General features: G+C 50.0%; 1 pseudogene; it reads right to left on the bottom strand.

Annotated features, from left to right (window-relative positions):
* The window catches only part of LOC124085448 (transmembrane protein 132B-like), a 53,125-nt pseudogene extending 44,044 nt beyond the window's left edge, over positions 1 to 9,081 (bottom strand).
* Between the last annotated feature and the right edge of the window lie 6,034 nt (positions 9,082 to 15,115).

The raw sequence follows: 15,115 nt of genomic DNA, 5'->3' as shown, positions 1-15,115 counted from the left end.
CACCACTGAGCCAAACCCCAGCCTTCCACTATCCTTTTCTAAACCCTCAACAGTTCTTGCTGTCAAGGCCTCTGTAGGATTCCACACAGAAGACACCTCTGAGAAGAAAGCACCCACCATGTGTATATGTGGGCTTCACCCTGTGACTGTGAAACAGTGGTGCTCATTAAAGTGTCAAGCCACAGCCCTGTGGGTTAAGGAAGCTGCCTGGGATTAGCCTGGATCTTGATGTTCACAAGGAACCTGGCATGTTCATCATAAAAGATGTCTGTTCAGTAGTCAGAACAGGATGGATCCTGTAGTACCCTCTTGCCTTGAGACCTCATTTGTAATGAGTCAGTGTTTACTGTCCCAGGGAGCCAGGACTACACTGGAACTAGGTGGCTGAATGCTGTCTTCCCTGGGTTTGTCCATTTTTACTCAGTAAGCATTTCTTAAATTGATGTTCATTTTCCCCATGCTAAGGCGAAAGAAAGGAAAGACTTTTGCCTATACTTGGGACAAAGATTGAAAATGGAGGAAGTCTAACCTCTGAGGTGTGTGTAATGGGCAGTGGGAAAGGCCTCAGAAGACAGCTGATGTGACATCCCTGGATCCTGTTCCAGGAGGACACTCTCTTTATGATGACCCCGAGGCTAGGGGTTCCTCTGATTGCAGAGTGGCCCAGTCTTGCACTTCCTCACCCCATCTCTCTTCCCTCTTGGTTGATGATGGTCTCTGCTACCCCATATTCTTGCAGTGGCTGGTTGTGCTAGAGTTCACTTGCCCTTCCTGACTCACAAAAACACACTAGCACACTGTGGAGGCCTCCAGCCATGTTCACAGTGGTTAATCCACCAGCAGGACAAGCAACCTGGTGACATAACTCAGGGGCCGTCTCTGGTGGCTCAGGGGCACAAGCTCTTAACCGGCAAACATCTGCATTGTCATTTTCATCCCCTATGGATCAGGTGGTGAGATGTTTTTGTAACAATGTCCCCATGTCAGCAGGAAGTGTAGAATATGAGACCTCCACCTTTTCTCTGCAAGAATGCAGAGAACAAACTGTCCACCACAGGGACAGAGGGCAAATGCACTCCTGAGACTGGGCTCATGGCCTGATGGCAACCCAATGAGGTCTGGTGCCATCCACCCAACCAGCATCATCCCTGAATGGCTGAGCCAGGTGTCCCATGGTGTTCTCTTCAGCAGTGGCTGGAAATGACCTTGGTACAGGGCAAAGTGGTTGGGTGGAGTGACCCTAAACTCATAGACACCCCACCCCTCAAGTGATTAGGAAAACCATCTCCTTTATTTGGGTGAGGAGATTGCCAAGGGAGTATGTGTCTCTTATTAGCACCGTTCCTTTGGATTTCCCTAAAGGTACTCACATGCAAGTTCTTGGAGGGCAACTGCACAATGCTGGGAAGGCAAGCTGGACTCATGCCATGTGAAATAAGTATGTGCAACAAATCTACTTATGCATGAAACTGGCAGTTTTTCTTTTCAATAGAATTCTCTAAAGGGAGGAGTAATAGCGAGATGACTGCCCCACTGTGTCTGGGAAATCCATGGAGGAGCATTTCAGGACCCCAGAAAATAGCCCACAATACCATGTGAACTCTGAGCTTCTCCTCAGCATTAAACACACACAGCAGCCACAAGTTTAGGGAAAAGAATCCTTCGAGACTCCCCACTGCACCCTCCCTCCCTTGAGACTCCCCACTGCATTGTCCTTGGCTCCCTTCTTCCCCACCAAATGCTGGGTCACAGGGAAAGCCACTGTCATGTGTGGCCAATGTTGGTAGCTGCTCATCTGACAGCCAGTCTCCATTTCTGTCCTTGCAGGAAAACTCTAATGTGGTTGGAGGGGCCCAGCAGAACGCCCAGCCACACACAGGCAGCCCTCGGTAGCCAGGGTTCCCACTCAAGGGATTCAACCCTCTGATGATCAAAATTCCAAGAAATAGCTGCACCTGTCCTGCACCTGCAGTTCTCCTCCTCATGATGCATGAATGATATAGTGGGGCAATGCTGCCCAGAGTCTGTGGACTGCACCAGGCATTATGAGTGATAAGAGAGGAATGAAGTTCATGGGAGGAAGTATTTGGGTCCCATGCAAACCCTGTCATCCTACATAAGGACCTTGAGCATCATGGAATTTTGGTATCCAAGGAATATCCTTGGGCCCAGCCCCCCACAGATGCCTACTGATGGCCAAAGCCACATTCTCCACTTCCCCAGAGGCAGTCTTGGGAAAAGGAGCAGCCTGGCTTTGGGCAACAGTCAGAGATGTTGATTAACATTTCTGGAAGTGTGCCTTAAGGGAAGCAGACTCCAATGCAAGGGCTTTTTCCCTATATCTCCATCTCTCTTTCTGAGTGAAGTATAAATCTGATGGCCATGACTATAGCAGCCACCTTGTAACAATGAGGAAATGGCCAAGAGTTGTAAAATCCTTGACACTCAGACATCTTCGATCCCCCAGACTAACACCTTCCTGGGGCAATTCTAGCCTTAATTATATCCCTGTCTTGGTGATGTTCATGTTTTCTGGGGTTCCTACTACATGCAGCTGACCTTGATCCTTACAAGAACTGACCCTCAGATTACTTATTCTCAATCCCCTCCAATCCAGCTTTTTATCCAGAGTGAATAAAAACACCTTATCCAAGTCACCAACAGTGTCCCTGGGCAAAACATGCAGGACAGCTCATGCCCTTTCCTGCTCTCTCTGAAGCATGCATCCTGCTGCCTCCAAGCCTCAGTCTCCTTTTCCTTGCTGTGTGAAGTGATGCTCTCCTGGTTCTCCTGCCAATTGTCTGCCATGTTTTGAGAACTGATCATCCATGAACCTGTTCAATGCAGGAGTCCTTCAAGACTACTTCATAAGCTCTCTTTTCTTCTCATGATTTTATCTGAGAAAATCTCATTCTTTACATGGCTTCAGTTATTGTCAGACTTCCAGATGCACCTAGAACTCCATATCTCTAGGAAAGAAATGGGAAAATGTGCAGACAGGTGAATGAAGCACTGTAAACATGGTGTACATTAAGGCTACTTAACCTGTAGGCACAGCCCTGGGTATGAGGTCATGTGTTGCAGTCCCTGCACTTGCTCTATGGCCTGCTCCTTGATTGGTCAATGCAGGGAAGTTAGCAGAAATTGCATTGTTGGCTGCATATCATCTGCTTAGCTATTGCCTCAGTATATGTACATGGTAACTGCAAAATAAAATCAGAACTGATTCCTGCTTGGTCTCCGGAGGCCTAGAGTAGAGACTTCACAGCCACACTCTACCCTGTTCTGTGGACCTCCTTGCTGAACAAGAGCAACCACACGCAGGGGGTGCAAATTCCAAAAGTCAACCCCAAAGCTTGGTGGCAGAGCAGAGCAATAACAAAACCAACAAGAAACAGCCACCGTGGCTGTCACAAGAGAGTGTTGATCCAGGGGAGGCCACTCCCCACAACTGATTATGCTTAGTCCATTCTGGCACAACCTGAGAGGAGGGGGGCACCAGCTTCTCTTACATAGAGCAACCTAAGGTGTGAAGAGCTGAAGGACCTCACCCGAGCAGAGCCATGGCAGAACCATGGCAGCCAGGCCCCAGGCCCTGGGCACTGGCCTCTCACCCAGACAGATGCTAATGTGTGTCCAAATTGAGGAAATTGCCTGGAGTGCCATTCCAAGGGCCAGTGGAAAACTGGAAGAAACCTCATGCGCACCAGCAAGGGACAAGTAGACAGTTCACACCAGAAGGTGGCAGCAGCTGAGGGAGGAGATAATCCTCAGGGAGGCGCCTAAGGCAGGATGATTAGTCTACACACAGCAGCACCGAGCATGAGGTGAACACAAGCCATGAATGGGTTGGCTGTGGCTCAGCACGTGGGCGCCGGCAGGAGCTCGGGCTCTGACTGAGCTGCACTCTACTTTTTCTTTTATGAAGAAAACATTCACTGCATCACCTTTAAATAATGTTAACTTTAAAAGTCATCATCAAATAAGCTGATGACAAACAGAGGACACACGTGTTGTGATCCCCACGTGAGTTACCAGAGACAGTGGGAACCACAGATGGGGAGAGTCATAGGTGGTGGCTGGGGGGGAAGAGGAGGTGGCAAGTTTTCCATTGGGGTGGGTGAGTTTTCTATACATGAGAAGGATGCTCCTGGAGACCACTGAACAGTGTAGAGAAGGATGGATCCTGGAGGCCTACTAGATGCCATTGGGAAGGAAGGCCTCTGGAGGCCTCTGGACAGTGTGGGGAAGGATGGCCACTGGAGGCCTCTAGACAGAGTTGGGAAGGATGGTCCAGAGATAGTGTGGGGAAGGAGAGCCCCTTGAGGCACTGGAAATCATGGGGAAAATAGCCCTTGGAGGCCACTAGACAGTGTGGCACAAGGTAAACACTGCCATTCCATGCCCTGCACACATGTTGTGAAGCAGCTGGCCCAGCATGGTGTTGCCATGGTAAGAAGTGTCCTCCAGGACATATATGACTCTCCTCAGAGCTTCTTTTTTTTCAGATCAGCATTCCATATATGTGAAATGAAATCACTGGTCCAGCCTCCAGGGAGCACGGGGTGGGCACTGTGGGGAGAGATGAAGGGCAGTGCAGCGGGAGGCAGTGGGGGACCTGAAACCTTCTAGCCCAGATGCACTGCCCTGAGCAAGGCACAAGGTGGTCCTGCAACTGCTGCCAGGTCAGCCATGCCAGTGTGGCAGATGAGGGCCAGGCACCTACACACGGCACCTCCACCCTCCACTGTGCCAGGGGCATGGAGCAGAGAGAAATGGGAGGTCTCTGCATCTGCATAATAGGCATGGACACAATGACCCTGGCCTCCTCCAAGGACTTCAGGGACTAAAATGATAACAAAACAAATGTCGTTTGACACAGCCTGGGTGTCCCCAAGTTATCAACCACTGCCACGATCTAAGTACACTCATTTTCCAAAGCTGTGACCTCAGATAGCACCATTAGCATAGAGTGAAGTCCCCCTTCACAAACAGCACCCTCGAGCTTCCAAAGCCAGCACGCCCCTAGCAACCTCCAGGCAGCACACAGACCCAATGCATCTGGCAGGGCAAACAAGGCAGGCATCATGAGCACTGCTCAGAAACACTCAGCCAAAGGCAGCGGGTGTGCTGCACAGCTCCATCTGTCTGGGGAACAGTCATCCACCATCCTCTCTATGCTCACTTGAAACCCGAGCTCTGAGGTCTAGGCTTGATGTAGGTTCCAGCAGTGCAGGTTCCAGAACACCTGTGTCTAGGCACAATTTTCTTAAGGAAAAACCTGTGTTTCATCTGGAAGAGAGATGAATAAAGCCTGGAATTTTGGTGCCACTTGAGGGATAATCATCAAACAGGTGGCTATTTTTTTTTCATTTTTCACAATAGCCACGATATGGAATGTGTATAGGTAGAAAAAGAAAATTTGGTGACTATACATGATGGCTATTATTCAGCCATTAAATATAACAAAAGTCTATCATTTGACATGAGCCAGGCAAGAAATACAAATACAGCACATTTTCACATAGATACCGATGTTTCCAAACAGTACCTCAGTGCTGGAGAAGAACCAAGGTCACTTCTGTTCATCATGACCCTGTGCAGCACTAGGTCAGAAGCACAAAGTGAGACATGAGCACGGCCCCCATTGTCCTCTGCCTGATATCCACAGCATTGAGAGGAGACCTTGGCAAATCCCATGCACAGGCTTGGATCCAGGCCATGCTGGAGTCCAATTCAGTGTGTCACATCCCATTACAAAAGAAATGGTTCAGACAGACAGTCTTCTAGGTTGGAAGATCAACACCTTCTCTGTGCCTGATTCTGAGAGGAGGCATACAGCAGGGACAACAGCCATGTGCCACATGGCAATGGAATAACTGATCACAGTGCAGTGCTCCATCCAGGACTCAACTTGTCCCCTCTGGAAATCAGCCAGGGTGGCCAGAATGTGGGCACAGCTCTAGGCCCCCCTTTCTTTGTGCCTGTGCTCCCAACTCCCCCAGACAGGGAAAGCCATAGGTGCTCCCCACGTCCATCACAGAAGCTGCCACTTCCCCTGACCTGCCTCCACCTCCCAACAATGAGCCTCCATCTGGGCACAGGGGGATGTCCTCCTCTTCTGTCCTATATGAGCTCCCCACTCCTCTGCCTCCTTGGAGTCTCTGCCAAGCACAGAGATGGTGGCAACGTCCCACCATGGCCAGCTCTGAAGAGAGCCCTGCTCGCTTCATTTATTTCCAGTACATCAATGAGGTTTTTTTCTGGCTATTACATAAAAAATAAATAAATAAATAAACCATCGAGGTGCTTTCATGGTGGAGCACACACCCCTTCCAGATGAGCACACTAAGAATATAAAACAAGGTCTCTCAACTCACACATGTAGGCAAAGAATCCAACCCCATCCCCTTCCAGTGTGTGACCTTGGTCAGGAACTCAACCTCCCAGCTTCGGTTTCCACATGCATAGAATGAACAGGAGTGAAATCTTTGTGTGGCTGTGATACTGCAGAGAGATGCAGGCAAAGACCCAACCCAGGACTGGGCACAGGGACACAGCAGCTTAAAATACACAGTTACAGCACTGAGGCCTGGCCACCCAAAGGCACACACTGAACAGAGTGGGGGCCAGGCTTTTGGGGGGCTCTGCATGAATCAGCCAACCCAGGCCTAAGCCCATTCCTGCACTACACCCAGTCACTCGATTCCCCTCCCCACAGAAAGTAAGTGACTGGATGTGCTGTCATCATGGGCCAGCAGCTAGCCCTCCTTCCAGTGCTGCACACCTTTATTCCAAACTGTGTCAGTGCTTCCAGACCCAAACACCCACAGGATCCAGGTGGGCAATGCAGTGTGGGGCACAAGGGAGGGGAAAGGACTCTGTGAGTTAGATGATGCACCACGTCCAACCAGAGCTGATGGTGCCGAGCTGCCAGGTCTTCACACCTGGAGAGGAAAGAGCATGCTCCCTCTCTCTGCTGGTTGAGGTGAAAGCTCACTCAGAGCTTTCTAGGGACTCTGTGGGGGCCAGGTTCTGCCCTCCACATGCATTTGTAAATGAAGGTTTATTGAGACCAGTGGCACTTACTCACCATGGCTGCTTTCATGCTGCAAAAACAGAACCAAGAGGCCCCTCGGCTTGGTGTGGCACATAGTGCCACCTCCCAGCCAATCCCTTCTAGAAGCTTTCTGCCTGGCCTGTCTCCTGGCTCTCTCCTCCTGTTCCTGAGAGGCTCACTCCCCACACACGGAGAACTGCAGTATCCTCAGCCCAGGACAGGTCAGCACACACAGCACTAGCCAACCCCACAGGCCACTGGAATGCTGCCAGCAGGCATGGCCTGGCAGGGAAGGTCTGCTGCTTGTTTAGCCAAGCACACGTGGTAACTGGCCCATGAACCCTCCTTCTTGGAGCATATTCTAATGATGGCCTGCAATAGTATGTAGCTGTCACTGACAACTCAGAGCAAGGTATAAGAATTTCATAAAATAGAACCATCAGAAAGGACAAGCTCTGTCTTCTGGACTCCAAAGGAGGACAGACCACTAACTTAGGTCACAGCTAGTGTAGGTAGACAGAGGTGGTACTGGGTCCATGCCACCAACCCTTGGTGCTGGGTCACCTCTCTGTCTCTTAACTCCTGTGCTCCCCTCCCTCATGGTCGCTTTCTGATGCCCAGCCCACCTTTGCACACATGTGAGGGCCTCAGCTCCCTCCCTCCAGACAAAAGTTGTCCTGGCCACTTTAATTCCTGGCTATGTTTATTGATGACAAACCCCAGCCAACGACCAACACCATCTATCAGCCCATAGCTTGGGATTTCTAAGAACTGACTGCCACTCAACCCAACATGGCAAGGCCTCTAACTGAAGAGTGAACTGGTCTTCCATGCTGCCGCTGGTCAGAGACCTGAAGGGTGGTTGTATCCCCTTCACAGATGAGGTTCAGCAGGACAGAGAAGGTGATGTTCTCATCCAGGCTCAACAGGGACCTCTACAGGTTGTCCTGGGTCACGTAGACTGCCACGCTGCAGATGCACTCTCAGGAAGAAGGCACCTGTGTGGGGCTGTCCTGGACCAAGTGGATCTTGTCCTCCCACTCACCCTCCTCCTCTAGGGGATGCTGGACTGCCTCATTGGCCAGGTAGAAGCTGAAGGAGAGCTCCATGGCCATGCCCCCCAGCAGGGTCAGGATCTCTTCCTTGGGCTCCAGGTCCAGTTTGGAGCTAAACCACTCATGCAGGTCCAGCTCAGCCATGCACAGTCAGGGGCCCCCCTGCAGCCAGAAGCTGGCCACCACCTCCCTGGCTTCAGGAATGGCAAACATCTTGATGCAGGTTAGATCCTCACCAGGGTCACTGTAATCCTAGCCCATGTGAGTGACATAGAACTTCACTTTGGGTCTGATGGAGTGGATGGAGTTGTGGAGGATGTGGGACTTCAGCTCCCAGTTGAAGTGAAACTTCTCCAAGTTACTAAAGGGCATGGGCATCAGCAGGAGCTCCATGGAAAACAGGCCATAGCTGGTGCTGACTGAAGGGGGCTCCAGGCTCTGTGGATCAAGAAGGACTCCCCCAGCCTGTAGGCGGGAGTTGCACCTGAGGTCTTGGTTGGCCTCCTCAAGGAAGGAGAACACCTAAGAGTTGGAGATGTGCAAGCTGAAGGGGAGGAAGGCCGGCAGTGAGGAGAACCTCTGCAGGCCATTTATGGTGACTGGACCCTCGACCTGTGTGAGGAGGGCAGCAAACCAAGAGTGAGACCCTGTTATGCTGTGTGAGAAGATGACCCAATGGAGTCCCTGCCTGCCACCCAGTGAGCCACCTGCTGGCCACAGGGAAAGTCTTATAATTCCACAAAAATGTGTTCTTCAGGACCATCCCCAAAACCATGTGAAGTGGGAAGGAGCCAAGATGGTCACTGATCCCATGGCCCTGATGAACACAGCTGCCTCCTCAAAGGGAAAACATTACTCCTCCAGATCTCAACCTCACAGAGAGAGCCCCACATCCAAGCATGGGGTCATCTTCATGGCTCATTACCCTGCAGACCAGACAGAACCCACCATGCCCATGATCCACATGGGGCCCACCCAGCTTTAGGACTTGGCAGCACATGCTTCTCTCCTTTCCATAGGAGACAAAACTCAGATGCTGAGATATATCCAGAATCATTAAAAGAAGGGCAAATCTTTGGCTTCACACTTCTACTACTAGAAATCTCTCCTTCTGATCATCGGGGTGGCATGGGGTGTGTAAAGATTTCTCTACAAGGCCATTTGCTGCCTTGGCTAGAACTGTGAGCAAACTACCCTCCATGTTTCAGTATTCAGAGGCCCGTGTCTGGAAGGAAGTCTTGGCAGGTGGTACAGGAATTGTGGAAGTGATGGTCTGGACTAGAACATCTGCACACTCTCCAACCCCAGGTTCCCCTTCTCCACAGCCCACTCAGCACTGTCATCTCGCCCTCTTCCCATCCTCTCCACTTGATGGGAAGCTCCTCTACCACAAAGCAGAGCAGGCTTCTTCCTCAGCCTGGAGGTGGTGACTTTAGCCCTCCTCTGAGCTTCTCTACTTGGCAGGGAACTGTCTACACAACTCCCCACTCTATAATCCATATACAGCCAAAGGAAATCTCTGATAGGAGGACTGGAGGGAGGAGGCCATGAGAGCCACAGCATGTCACCCTTTCCCCTCCCTGATTGTCCTATGCCTTCTTCCCCCACAGTGCTCCACCCTGGTCCCAGATTTCCCTAACAGTGACACTGGTGTCCAACTTACTGCTGGGTCTATTTTCCTTCCTAGTAGAAGTTAAACAAATGCTCATAGAATGCATGTCCATCAATTATGATTACAAGGGTTCTGTGCTTGAGAGAATAAATATACTGTGTTTGCTCTGAGTCTCTCTGGATTCCTCTCATTGTTGTGAACAGACACCATTTCCACTAACATAGCCTTTGCCCCTTGCATTCTCATGCCATTCAATTCCTTCTGCAACATCATGTCACTGGGTTGCTAGTCTGGCAGCCAGTTTTGCCAAGAAAGGTGCTGCAATTTTCATATAAAAAGGGATAATATCAATTAATAGGATAAACACACCACTGAGGTGCCAGCCCACCTGGGTCCACATACCTGCCATGTCAGGAGACCATTACAATATTTCTGAGATGTGTAGTCTCAAAACTACTTTCAAAAAATGATAAAACTGAGCCACAGGGAAGTTCTCCAATCCGAACATGGTCAAAGTCAGGATTCACACTTGTTCTTTCCACCTCCAAAATTTTCCAGTTCTGTCAACTCCCTGAGTTTCTCCTGGCCTGGTGGATCTACAGTGAAGGAGCTGGGACTCAGTGCTCAAGGCCAAGTTCATGAATCCTGCACTAGTCAGAAGGTTTCACTACTCTAAAATCACAGATGACTGTGTCCCCAATCCAAGGTGCCCACTGTCATCCTGGATCTCCAGGTCATTCAGGAAAATAGGTGCATCTGTCTCAGAGCATCACAGCACAGCTGCTGGAGACCTTCAAGGCAAAAGTGAGTGTGGGAAAACACTACTCCCTGGAAGCCCCGTGCAAATCCCAGAGCCTCAGCAGGAACAGCAGTGCAGCAACTTGAACCTTGGATTAAGGAGACCAGCTGCAGGCCACCCTGCATTTGTGAATAGCCAGCTCTGTGAGCAGGTGTCCCTGCCCCATGGCACCCAAGGCCAGGTCCTTCTATATCTCAGCCTTGGAAAAACTCATTACAAAAGCAAAAAGAGAAAAACTTCAAATACTCAACTACTGAATTTAAATGCTGCCAGTTTAAAAGATAAAATGGAAACAGTCAGATAGGTTTCTTCCTTTTCCAGCCACATGTAACACAAACTGGACAGAGAGAATGCAGGGCCACACCACAGTCCAGCATGGGTGCCAGTGCCTGTGGCTGGCAGGAAGGGTGATGCCTGCCTTTTTCCCATGACCAAACTTTTTGACTCTCAGGCTGGGTGGCCCTAGAAGCCAGCTGGTGCTCAACAGAAACAGGAAGAGGAGGAGAGAGGAAGGAGCTAGATGGAAGCAAACAGGACTAGACAGGAAGTAATCAGGAAGAAAAAGGGAAGAACATGTACCTGCTCCAGTACCCTGTGTCCTCTACTTGCAGGGCTTACATGAGGACAGCTGGCAACAGGAAAGGTGGCTCAGAGTCATGGCCCTAGCATTGCACATCAGAGATAAGAGGACATGTTTAGAGCGAAGAGTAAAACTTAATAACACACACACAGTAGCCAACAGAAGAGGAAACTGGGGCATGAAAGGCTTAAGTCATGCAACAAATAAATTGTGGTTTTGGGGCAGTAATCATGCACACTCTAGAGGAGACATGATGGTGTTAAGGGGCATCTGAAGGGCAACTTGCAGGGCCAGACTTCTGATACCAGAAGCAGGAACCCAGAATGCCAGAGCCCATCATAGGCTGTGCATGGCATCTGCCATCCTGGAAGACCCCTGGGTGTGCATCCATGGAGCTGTGGACAGAACAGAGGCGACCAGTGGCTGTAGAAGCTCCATGGGGGCTGCATGAGGGAGAGTGGGGGGTTTATTTACTCATATTCAAGTTCAGCAGACATGGACAGCAGGACAACTTGAATCAGTGATGGCACAATAGGATGAACTCCCACAGGCTCTCCCACAGAGGAAAACCCCAGAGGACACATCAGAGCTGCCTTGTTATTCAACAGGTCTCACTCCCACTGCAGGATGAGCTATGCCTTACACTCAGGGCCAGAGACTACTCAAGTGGTCTCCATGGGTCTTGAGTGTCCCTATGGTCCTCCATTGATGCAAATGAACAACAGCAGGAAGACCACTTCTCTAAAAGTTCAAGGACCCTACTGGGCACATAGTAAGCACTTTGTGTATGCTCATATAAATGAACATCAGGTCAGGGGGAGCCCATTCTGGCCACAGGTCCTGAAATGTGGAGCAACAGATCCATTGACAGAGAGAAGGCAGGGACACACCACAGTCCAGCACTTTTTTAGAGTAAAGGGAAAGCAAGAATAAAACCACCATCATCAACACAGTATTGGTCTGAATATTTGATAGGCCCTGAAACCATTATCATGATTATAGTCATTATTTGCATAATCATTATTACAGACCAAACACTGTTATGAGAACTTTACAGGCATTAATGCTGTCAATCTCAACAGTCTTTCAGTTGTGAGGGATTGATTAGCATCCCATTTATAAATTAGGAGACAGAGTCAGAGAGGTTAAGTGACTTGCACTCATTCACAACAGTAGCCAGAGGTGGTAGTTGATCCAAATGGCCCAGATCCAGGTAGCCACTGTGTTCTGCTGCCAGAGGCCCCTTGTTCTGCAGATTCTACACTGGAGGACCCCAGTAAGTATGGCAGTGAGTTGTGAGTGTGGCTTTTAAGGGCCACATGTGGGTCATTGGCTGGACACTGTCCTGTGATGAAGCAGGAAACAGAGCTTTTTCTGGCTCCAGGATGGGGTGCTCTCATCAGTCCCTGGGTGCCAGGGCAGCCTCACCACAGAGTGCAATTATCCAGTTGGGCTGATGCCTGGCCAGGCTGTAGCAGGAAGGACCAGAAGGCAGAGGGCAGCAGCAGGATGCAGTCAGGCAGCTGAGGGCTTCTGTGTGGCCTGGCCTGGTGGACAAGTGACATCTTGACTAACCACAGACCACACCACACACACTCTGGCCCCTGATGGCACTGAGGATTGGAGGAGCCAGGCCACAGCCCAAGCCTCAGGTGCTCCACCAGCAACCACAGGAAAAGGCACAGTTTAAAAGAGAACCAAGAGCAGGTCTGTGCCCTAGTGTGATGGCCACCACTGCTATGTGCCCGAACCATCCAACCCACACCCACAGGACACATGGCCTCTGCCTCTGTGGTTGTGGGTGTTCCACAGCTTTACATTCAGTCTGGAGCCCAAAGGGGCTTCTCCTGTTACCTGATGTAAGCTGGGGCCTGGGAGTTGAGTATTCTGTGGCTGGATTCCACTTCTGGGAATCCAGGGAACTTGAACACTTTGCATCAAGTGCCCAGTTTCCACCCACTCCTGGTCACCAACATGAATGTCCATGGCTCTCCTCAGTCATTTCTGGGGTACATCTTGCCTTGATCATGAGGTTGTTGTCCCATGTGGCTAGACAACTGTGTCTGTGGCTTTACATTCCCCTTTTAGGTGATTCCTGGGGCTTTGATTGTTTCCTGAGTCCTGTCGCCCAAGGGGCCCACCTTCTGGTCAGTCATCCAGCTTTCTTGATCTGCAGGTAAATGTTCACATGGATGCACTAGGGCTGAGGGCAGCACTGAGGACACAGCTACCGCTAAAGTGCTGGGGACCATGTGGGGTTCCCTCTCCCAAGAAGTTATCACCCACAGCCCTGCAGAGCCCAGCTTTATGGGGGGAACAGAGACTCTGTAGAAGAAACCAAGTTAATACTTGATGTCCTTATAAACAGAGGGACTATGAGGACACCAACACATGCAAGAAGACCGTGTGAGGACCCAGGAACTGCAGCCCCCAGAAACCAAGTGGGAGCCACAATAGGACCAGCCTGCCAACACCTCAATCTTGGACTTCCAGCCTCCAAACTCTGAAGAAAAAATTTCTGTTGTGGAAGTCCTCCAGCCTGTGACCTTGGGGACAGCAGCCTTTGCAGGCTAATGGAAGGACTGCTGTTCTTTACTACATTCCTGTCAGCTGGACTAGCCTGTCTTCTGTCTTCCAAATCAACGTTAGAATCGCGTGTACAGTTGCCCAAGCCAAAACCCCCACACAGCCTGCTGGAGGTGAGGCCTGCACATTGGGGTGGTGGTGCCCCTCAACTCCCTGCCACAGGCCCCCCATCAAGCATCTTCTAGTTTCCTAGAAGGAGCAGATGTTGCTCTTTCCATCCAACTACATAGCTCCATGTCGCCTCTATAAAGAAAGACCTGGAGCTCAGCATAACCTGCAGGCTGACCACAGGTATCCCCCTGAAAGCACAGAGACACAGGAAGGGGGAGATCCAGGAGCAAAAGCTCAGAGGTTTGGTGCATCCCCATAAGTATTTCAACAAACATGTGCAAGAGAGGAAGCAGGTGGGTGAATGTTGGGGGGAAGGCAGCAGAGGGCACCTCAAGCTGTAACTTGGGTTTCTGCAGAGTTCAGGGGCTGTGCTGCCACTGGCCTCCAGAAGTGTTCCTAACTCACTATGGCAAAATACCATGAGGTGAGGCATGGGACATGGGGCTGACATCAAGCACTGTCTACATCCTGTAGATGAGAGCCCCCTCTCCAGGAAGAACCCATCCCAATGCCCACACCCTAACCAAAAGGCAAGATATTTGATATTTATCCCCAGTAGACATTCCAAAAAAAGATAAATTATTCCCAAAGGACCCTTGAAATAACCCACTAGAAAAATATGAGGTGTCCAACTGTGAATGCTTTTGCTCCATCCTGAGAGAGATGGAGACAAAACAGCCATTGTGTGACCATGAAGACCAGAATTAAATGATAAGAACACAAAGCAGGAAGTCATAGGAGCAAGCCACAGCATGAGAAAAAAACTTCTGCTTGGTTGAGCTTTGTAGCCTAAGATTCTGTTACTTATAGATAAATACTATCTGAAAAAAGAAAAAAAAAAACAGAAGGCAGGTAAATAAGCTAATCCTCATATTCATTTTTAATTTATAGCTACAGTTTTAAATCAAATGCTTGAGGTAGGAGAGTAGCACATGTTCTAGAGGTAATCACAGAAAACTGAAGGCTTTGGGGAGGGAGGTCGAGGCCATGGTGCAATAGAAGGCTCTTATATGTCTTTGAACATTTTCCTGAACCACTGTCTCCAGGTTTGGCTGAGGGTGAGTAGGTGGGTTCTGCAGGAACCCCAAGGCGTAGACAGTCTTGTAAATAATACTGGATTCTGAGTGTAAAACAAAGAGAGTGAGGAGTCACATTGGTGGGGGAGATTGCCACCTGTCAGGATTTATAAACACAAAATCCCCTGCTCTGCAGAGCACTGCCCACAGCTCCACAGCTAGGGACCTAGCCAGCCTCTCCTGTTCCCAGCTGTGGCCATAGGATTACTTCTGGCCAATGAACTATGAGCCCAAGT

The sequence above is a fragment of the Marmota monax genome, unplaced genomic scaffold (assembly GCF_021218885.2).
Source record: "Marmota monax isolate L192 unplaced genomic scaffold, Marmota_monax_Labrador192_F-V1.1 WCK01_AAM20220418_F8-fsc01178, whole genome shotgun sequence".
NCBI classification, from domain to species: domain Eukaryota; kingdom Metazoa; phylum Chordata; class Mammalia; order Rodentia; family Sciuridae; genus Marmota; species Marmota monax.
The sequence above is the reverse complement of the archived record's forward strand: the minus strand, read 5'-3'. Positions and strand labels throughout refer to the sequence as shown.